We start from the raw sequence: 8,300 nt of genomic DNA, 5'->3' as shown, positions 1-8,300 counted from the left end.
ATCTCGTAGTTGAGTTATACTTAAACCCTCTCCCCTAACAATAATTATATCATCCTTGAATAAAAAAGAAGTCCAATTGAAAAAAAAAAACATTAGCTCATCTAACCAAAGCTAAAGATTGTTTTCGAATGTTCAATATCTCCAAAAGCAACATTTATGTAACAAAGTTCCCAATTAGATATATCAGACTTGTTCTATTGGAGTTTCATCTTAAGCCTTCTAATCCTTTGTACTAATTTATAGCAAAGGTTTCTCCCATACAGATTTTGCAAACATCCTTGAGAAAGTTGATCGGACGACATTTGATTTACTGCTTTGTGTTCCTTTAGGAAGATAGAAGTTCTCTTCAAAAAATGCTTATTGCTTCTAATTGATATCTCACTTAACAATTTCTTGTGCAACATGGTTGCTTTCCTGATGGCTCAAGAAATTTTCTTTTTTGTAAATATGTCAGGATTCTCTTGTAGAATTGTCAACCTAAGTTTTCTAATCCTCTATAGTAATTGGTAAAAAATGTTTTCCCCATGTACCATTGTTTCCTTCTCCTGTAAACATAAGGTATTTCTAATCCTATAAACTAATTTATTGGGGATAAAAAGAAGGAATAGATTTACAAAAGCACTTGTAAAACCTAAAAAGTTTGTTATGTAATTCCTACTGTAGAATAAACATGGAAAATCTATTTTGTGATAATTTGCCATAATTCTAATTTTCTACTACTTTATGATAATTTGTGCTAAGTTCTACCAATTTTTTAAAGAAAGGTTGTCCATGTCACACTACTATCCATTATAATTTTAGGTCATTTTTTTAAATTTCATTAATGTATTTCTTGAAAAAAATTATTATAGTATCAATTAACTACTATTAATAATTATTGTTTTTATGGAAAGTTCTAATAATTATTTGAAACTTCCAATATTTTAGAAAATTTGTAATAATTTACATTAAATATTTAATGATTTTAATTTTATGGTAAATGTTTCTAATTTATGGTAAATATTTAATTTATGATAATTTATGATAAATATATAAGCTAAATATTAATAATTAATATACGATGATTTACTACTAAGTTCCAGAAATCTATCATATTTTATGAACTTTACTAATGCTAATTTATTATCTGAATATTTAAGGTTAGTTATTAATAATTTATTAATATTTGTGGACATATGTTTCTATTTTTTATTATTTTTATCAATTATTTGCTCTCAAATAATTTCCACATGTTATCTAATTAGCCTAGAAACTAAACTAAACTAAGGTTAGTTAGTAGTAATTGAATATTTTGTTATATAATTATTTAACTTTTTTTAATGTTTTTTTGTTTAATATATTTAGTTATTGAAATATTTAAATAATGTTTTATTTTTTAAAGTTAAATTTTTATTATTTGAATAACATTAAAATTGAATAATTCATAAAATTATAATTTATATTGTTACTATAGAATTTCATGATGAATTTTGTAAAAATATAGAATTATTAATATTATGAAAATTATTAAATCTATTATAATTAAATTTTGTGTTCTGAATAAATATTTTAAACTTAGTATATAATTTTTTATAATATTTAAATAATTCTGAAATTTTTTAATTTAATCTTTAGATAGATGTAGAAAAAAAGTGGGGGAGAGGATATATTGGAATTGGGCATAGTTTAGGAGAGAACCTCTCTACTAAATTAGAAATAATTTAAGAGAACCTCTCTACTAAATTAGAGACAATTTAGGAGAAAGTCAGGGAAAGTGGTGCCACTTGGCTAAACATTAGAAAAGCAAATCCCTCTTTCTTTATGGTTGTTAGAAATAGTTAAGTCTATGTTATTTCCTTATTTGTTTAGTGGGTATTTATGTGGATTTAAAAAAATAAAAATTCAAAAAAACAGGAAATTAGGAAGGGGGTTTGGAGAAAGGAGAGGCATGGTGACATGGGCTTATATATATATATGGGGGGGGGGGGGAGGGGGTGTGACCCATGCGATGTATGGGTTTTGTTAAAAGAATTTGAGGCAAAAGGAGTTAGGGATGCAACTTGGGTGAGCCTAACCTGAGCCCGATCCAGTTCAATCAAAGTTTTTTCATAGGTCGGGTTTGAGTTTTTGAACTTTAAAATGGGCTTGAGCCAAAAAAACTCAGGCCTAGCCTAAACCTAGGTTGAACCTGGATTGAGGTATCGAGTAGCCTAACCAGGCCCAACTCAAGATGATGAGTTAAGCTCAAGTTGAACCTAGGTTGATAAGAGAAAAATTACATTACTAGTGCTTTTCAATAATTATTGATAACTGACCAATAAATAAAAAAATAGAATGACAATAATTTTGAACAATTTACTAACCAAAAGTCAAACACCAAAAGCACAAATTCATCAACTAACATAATAAACGACAATAACTTTAATTTATAGTTATTAATTTATTACAACTATTAATTATTTTAATTTAATTTTTATAATTTTCTGGTATATTAATTTATTAACAATAATAATCATGAAAATAGTTATTAATTTTAAATTTTATAATTGTTAATTCATAAAAATTATTACTTTTATAAATAAAGTTAAAAATATTAATTATGAAAAAATAATATTTATTGGTATTTTTAACTATTCATGAAACTAAATAATTAATATATTAAAATTATAATTAAAAATTAATTTTTAATAAAACAAAATTTAATAATTTTTAAAAATAATATTAAATTTGGTAATTTTAATTTAATTATTTTTATTAAATCTAAAAACAGTAAATTCCAAAAATTACATAAAATTATTTCTTTATTTTTACCTAAAAATTATTTTTAGTATAATTTTATTAATAAAAATTAAAATGTTATTTAATTTTTATCAACAATAATTATTGGTATGTTTTCATTAATTATTTTTTGTTAAAATTACCCAAAATAATAAATTACTTAAAGCAGTAAATTACCAAAAAATTGTCAATTCCCTAAAAATTATCAAAAAATAATAAATTATCCAAAATTACCAAATGGGTCGGAACTTGGTTGGGTTAATGGAGAACCTATACCCGATCCATTTCCATCTATAGTGTCGCTGAACACAGCAAATGAAATAGTTGTTTAAACAATTGTTTCATATAGATTTAGTTCTTAATACTCTTTTAAGATGAGAAAATGGGACTATGAATGCCATTTCATATTAAAAAACATTGAGAAAACATAGTAGCAGAGCCCCTGTTTTAATGAGTGAAAACATAGGTAGATATCTCCACAAGAAACCATAACTTTTCCAATAATGTAACTCTTCCCAATTCTCTTTAATCCTAAAATTAGAAGGAAAAAAAAAAAGTGAAATAGTGGTAGTGGTGCCAATAGAAACTTTGTACCAACTGAATCAGTATATTTTTACTAAAAAAAGAATCACTATGTTACATTAAATAAGGTTGCCACTATTCAAACACAGAAACATTTGAATAGGGTTGTCGGTAGTTGCATGGCTCATACTACAAAATTAAAATCATTTTTATGAGTTGAGACCTTTACTATGCACGATGCACATACTACAAAAATAAAAATATTATTTTAAATGATTATTAATTTAAAAATCCACTAAAGTTACAGTTAAAAATAATAACTATTAACAAAACTTAGTAAAAATTAGAATACATTTATCTTTGGTTTTCTTAAAAATTAAACTTAATATAATCATTAACAAAAATAAGAAATTAAAATACAAAAAATATTAATTAATAGTTTTAATAATAGTATGATTTAAACATGGGTTTGATATATAACACATAGAACCCATGTTCTAGTGTTGTACTTTGTTTTATTTATTATTTTTATTTTGTTAGATAACCTTTGTATTAATGCATCTTAATTAATTAATTAATAATGTTTCAAAATTTATAACTTTTATGAGTTGAGACCTTTAATGTGCATAGTGCACATGCTACATAAGAGACTTATATGAAATAGAAGACCCATTAAAATGATATAAAATCCTGTGAAGAAGACAGGCTAAACAAGTCTACATTGGCCCATTTTCAAAAACAATTCCAATTCGTCTAAAAACCTATTACATGTGATCGATACACGATACAACATATTTTAGCACATATAATAATAATAATAATAATAATAATAATAATAATAATAATAATGATTATGATGATGATGATGATGATGATGATGATGATGATAGTAGTAGTAGTAGTAGTAGTAGTAATCTATATAATTTGAAACCTAATAACTATAATTAATAAAAAACTAATAAAACTAATAAAAATTAGTAGTTCATAAATTAAAAAACTAAAAAAAACTAAAATACAATTTGATTCTATTTAAAGGTAATTAATATTAATAGGATAGCTGAAATTAATAAAAAATAAACCATTATGAAAAATAATAAAATAAACCATTTGCATTCCATATAAAAATTATAAAAGTTAACTAAAATAATAAAATTAGTAATGACCCAATTTGAAATGTCATAATACTCCTTCTACTTAGGATGAACATTTATAACTTAGCCCAACCCAACTAAACCTACAAATTTCTGGGCTTAAGCAACTATTTTCTTCTAAGCTAGGTCCAACTCGGATCTACAATATGCCTACACATAATGCGGATGGTAGGGATATAAAATTACTAGAATTAATAAAAGTATTAAATTTTAGCAAGTTTTATTTAAAAACTATCATTTATAATTTAGCCCAATCCAGCTAGACCTATATATTTTTAGGCTGAAGCAACTATTTTCTTTTGAGTTAGGTCTAACTCATATCTACACCAAGCCCATACATAATGTGGGTAGTAGGGCTGTAAATGGATTAGACTCAAATCATACCCAACTATATTCGCATCCTCATTCGACTATGAAATTTCTAGATCTGCATACACATCAAATGCAAGTTCTAACATCCAAATATATGATAATCGAATTCGAAGTCTAATCGGCTATCAAACTTTCAAAATCCAATAACGGCTTTAGGTGATGGGGCCTAACCTAAGCAACCCCTAAGCTCAACCTAAAAGTTGCATGCATATATGGTAAATATTATTATATAATATTTAGATGACAAATTTAATATTAATGTATAAATGTTATATATAATTTTTAAATATACTAAAATTAAATAAAAAATTTTAACTTGTAAAAAGCATAGTTTTATAATTATCACGAGCAACTTTGCCCATGTCTTAGGCTTGGACAAAAATTATTACACTTGAGGTGCGGGTTAGGCTAGGCTAGGCAACCTTAAAACTGTTAATACACTATCAAAATTTGGCCCAAGATCTTTTGTTTGGTTGGTTCAATGGACTACACAGTGGGGGTAACCCATCCCCCATAGCTCCTTTGGTTTCAATATTATATAAAAATAATTAAAAAACTCAAAAAATAATGCATGCATGGGTTTTACTTGGTTTGGTTCACATACGTGCAACTTCGGTAGATTGGGCCTAGATGAAGATCAATCCAAGCCTAATCCAGTCTTAAACCTTGAGTTTGGGTTTAGATTAATTTAATTATGACTAAAAAGTTAACTATAGATTATATACTTATTAATATTTAAGTATTTTAAACATTTAAGTGATATTTACAAAAAATTGTAACATTTAATCATTAATAAAGTAAAATAATTAAAATAGAACACGAACAAATATTATAAAAAAATAATTATTTTATTAAATAATTGGCAATAATTTGTTAATTTTACTTAAAACGTTAATATAATTAATTCAAAATACTAAATCATTTTTGTAACAAAATATTAAAGTAAATATTTAATTGTTTTAAACAACATTGTATTCTTTAGTTATAAGTTTTGGTTATTTTACTTTCACCTGATAAATCCCTTGCATGAGTCCCCGCTAGTTGAAAGTTAAAACAGGATTCTCATCCACTTGTTTGGCTACCCAGAATTGCTCCCTTGTACGTTAACAACTAAGGCTGCATTTGGAAACGTTGCAAATGGACTGTAAATCCCAATTCAGGGTAAATTTGCACTCTGCTTAACTTTTGCCTGTGTTTGGCTACATTACATTTTTGTATTGATAAATAACAGAAAACATATTTTCTAATGTATATTTACATTGACAATAAGATATAAAAGTACATTACTTAAAAAGAAGTAAATTTGCATTCGAGTGGGCTTTTGATAAAAAAAAAGGTATATGCTTTATTGTAATTCATATTTGCATTTATTACAACTAAAAATCTATTTGTAAACTAACCCAACTTTAAAATTTATATGAACCGTTTTACACTTTATATATTTGTATTCATACTTATTTTCATCATTTCCAAATAAGGGATAAAGCATTTGGCTCATCAGCATTTGCCAGGTGTGGGGTTGCGGTTCATTCTCTTTGAAACTTCTTTTGGAAATTTATAATGTATGTTTTTATAGTTCAATTGTTAGAGCACCTAATTAAGTAAGCGGGAGGTCTTGACTTCGAATATCAATGAAAGCATTTTTAATAATAACTACCAGAGCTGTCAGACAGTTTATATTAGCTCGTTGTAGCGTCCCATCCAATTATACTAAAACAATTATTTTATTCTTCAAAAAAATTGTTTTAACTAAACACAATTTGTTATTATCTACAATTTCTAGTTTTACCGAAAAAATCAACAGTTTTGTAGATGTTATAATAGGGCTGGGCTTAAATTTTCCACCTCCGAACTGCGTTTGGGCTCAAAAGTTCGGTATTTTTTGGGTTGGGCCCAGTCCTAGCCCTTAGCCCAAACCCGGCCATAACCAGTCCAAGTTCGCCTGGGTCTGAGCCCAAACTGGGTGCATAAAATTTCAGTACAAGCTCAGATTGGGTCGGATAGTTTAGGGCTGACCTTCTCGGGCTCAGACCTTAGGCCCAAATTTTTGGTTTGGGCCTGGATTGAGCTTAAACCCGGCCTAGCCTACCCAAATTGCATCCTTATGTTCTAAGGCCATGCTTTCTCCACCACTCCTAACTCCACAAAATGCAATTAGGGCTGTTCATTACAAGACCCAAACCGATCAAACCGATCAACCCGGTCCAGTTCAACTCGAGTTGGCCGGTTTTTCTTCATCACTGGTCAGTTTCGGGTTACAAAAAACATAAACCGATGGTTTGGTTCGGTTTTGGTTTTTATGTGTGAAAACTGAAATTGAACCGACCTGAACCGACTTAGATATTTATTATATATATAATATTTCAGATATTATATATATATATATATATATATCTGATATATTTCAGTTTTACTATATATATATTTCAGTTTTAATATTTATTTCAGATATATATTTGTGGAAATATATATATATATATATTATATTTCAGCTTTATTTCAGAAATTTACATATTATATATAAAATTTCTGATATATAAAATATCAGTTTTAATCCATCAAATCATTTTTAATTTTCTGGCATCCAGCCTTTGCTTTCTTAGACTTGAATCCTTTACCATTCACACCGAGAGAATCATTCACAAAACCAACCCAAACCAATTCAAACTGACCAGGTCAGTTTTACTTAGTACTGGGTTGATTTTAGTTTCATTTCTAGGTAAACCGACCAGGTCGGGTCGGTTAAAAAAACACAAATAAACCGACCCAACCCGACCCGTGAACAGCCCTAAATGCAATACATAATTAGCTCTTCGGCTCAGTTTGGAAGAAGTATAAATGCAAATTTACACTGTACATATTTGTATTTGTACTCCTAAACTGAGCCTTAGCAATCAATCAACTGGTATTAACTAAAATATATTGGAGGGGGTGATTGGTCAAAATTCTCACCATCAAATAAGTATAATGCATCAAGAGAGCCCGAATATGCTGCTCACTTGGCTATGTATATAACCAATCACAAGTAAACATATAAGAGTTCCATATGTTAACACGTGAGCCCCATTGATAGAGAACACTAGTGTGTTCACTTTTTATTGGTTATGTATGAATTGATACACAACCAAGCTAGCAATAGATCTGAGTGACATCAAGGATAGATGGTAGTGGTACATAGTGGTAATATAAAAAGCTGATGCCACTACTAGCATTTCCAAACTCTACCAAACGAAGTAGTTAAAGCACTATAGAAACCCATACAACCATATCAAAGCCTCGTCTTCCCTCTCGTTTTTTTTTTTTCCTTTTTTTTTTTGTTTTGATATACAGAGGGATATTAAGAGCAAAAACATAGAAAAGAGAAGCCTAGGGAATCTATCAGTGATAGAAGATTAAAATCCCATGCATTGAACGTAGTCCTATGCAAGACCCAGTCGTGACCTTCATTGTTTGACACATGGTTTCCTTGTTGATGGGTGTGATTACGTCTGATGATGC

This window comes from Nelumbo nucifera, chromosome 5 (assembly GCF_055504915.1).
Source record: "Nelumbo nucifera cultivar China Antique chromosome 5, China Antique-T2T, whole genome shotgun sequence".
Classification (NCBI taxonomy): Eukaryota; Viridiplantae; Streptophyta; class Magnoliopsida; order Proteales; family Nelumbonaceae; genus Nelumbo; species Nelumbo nucifera.
Note: the sequence above shows the minus strand (reverse complement) of the source record.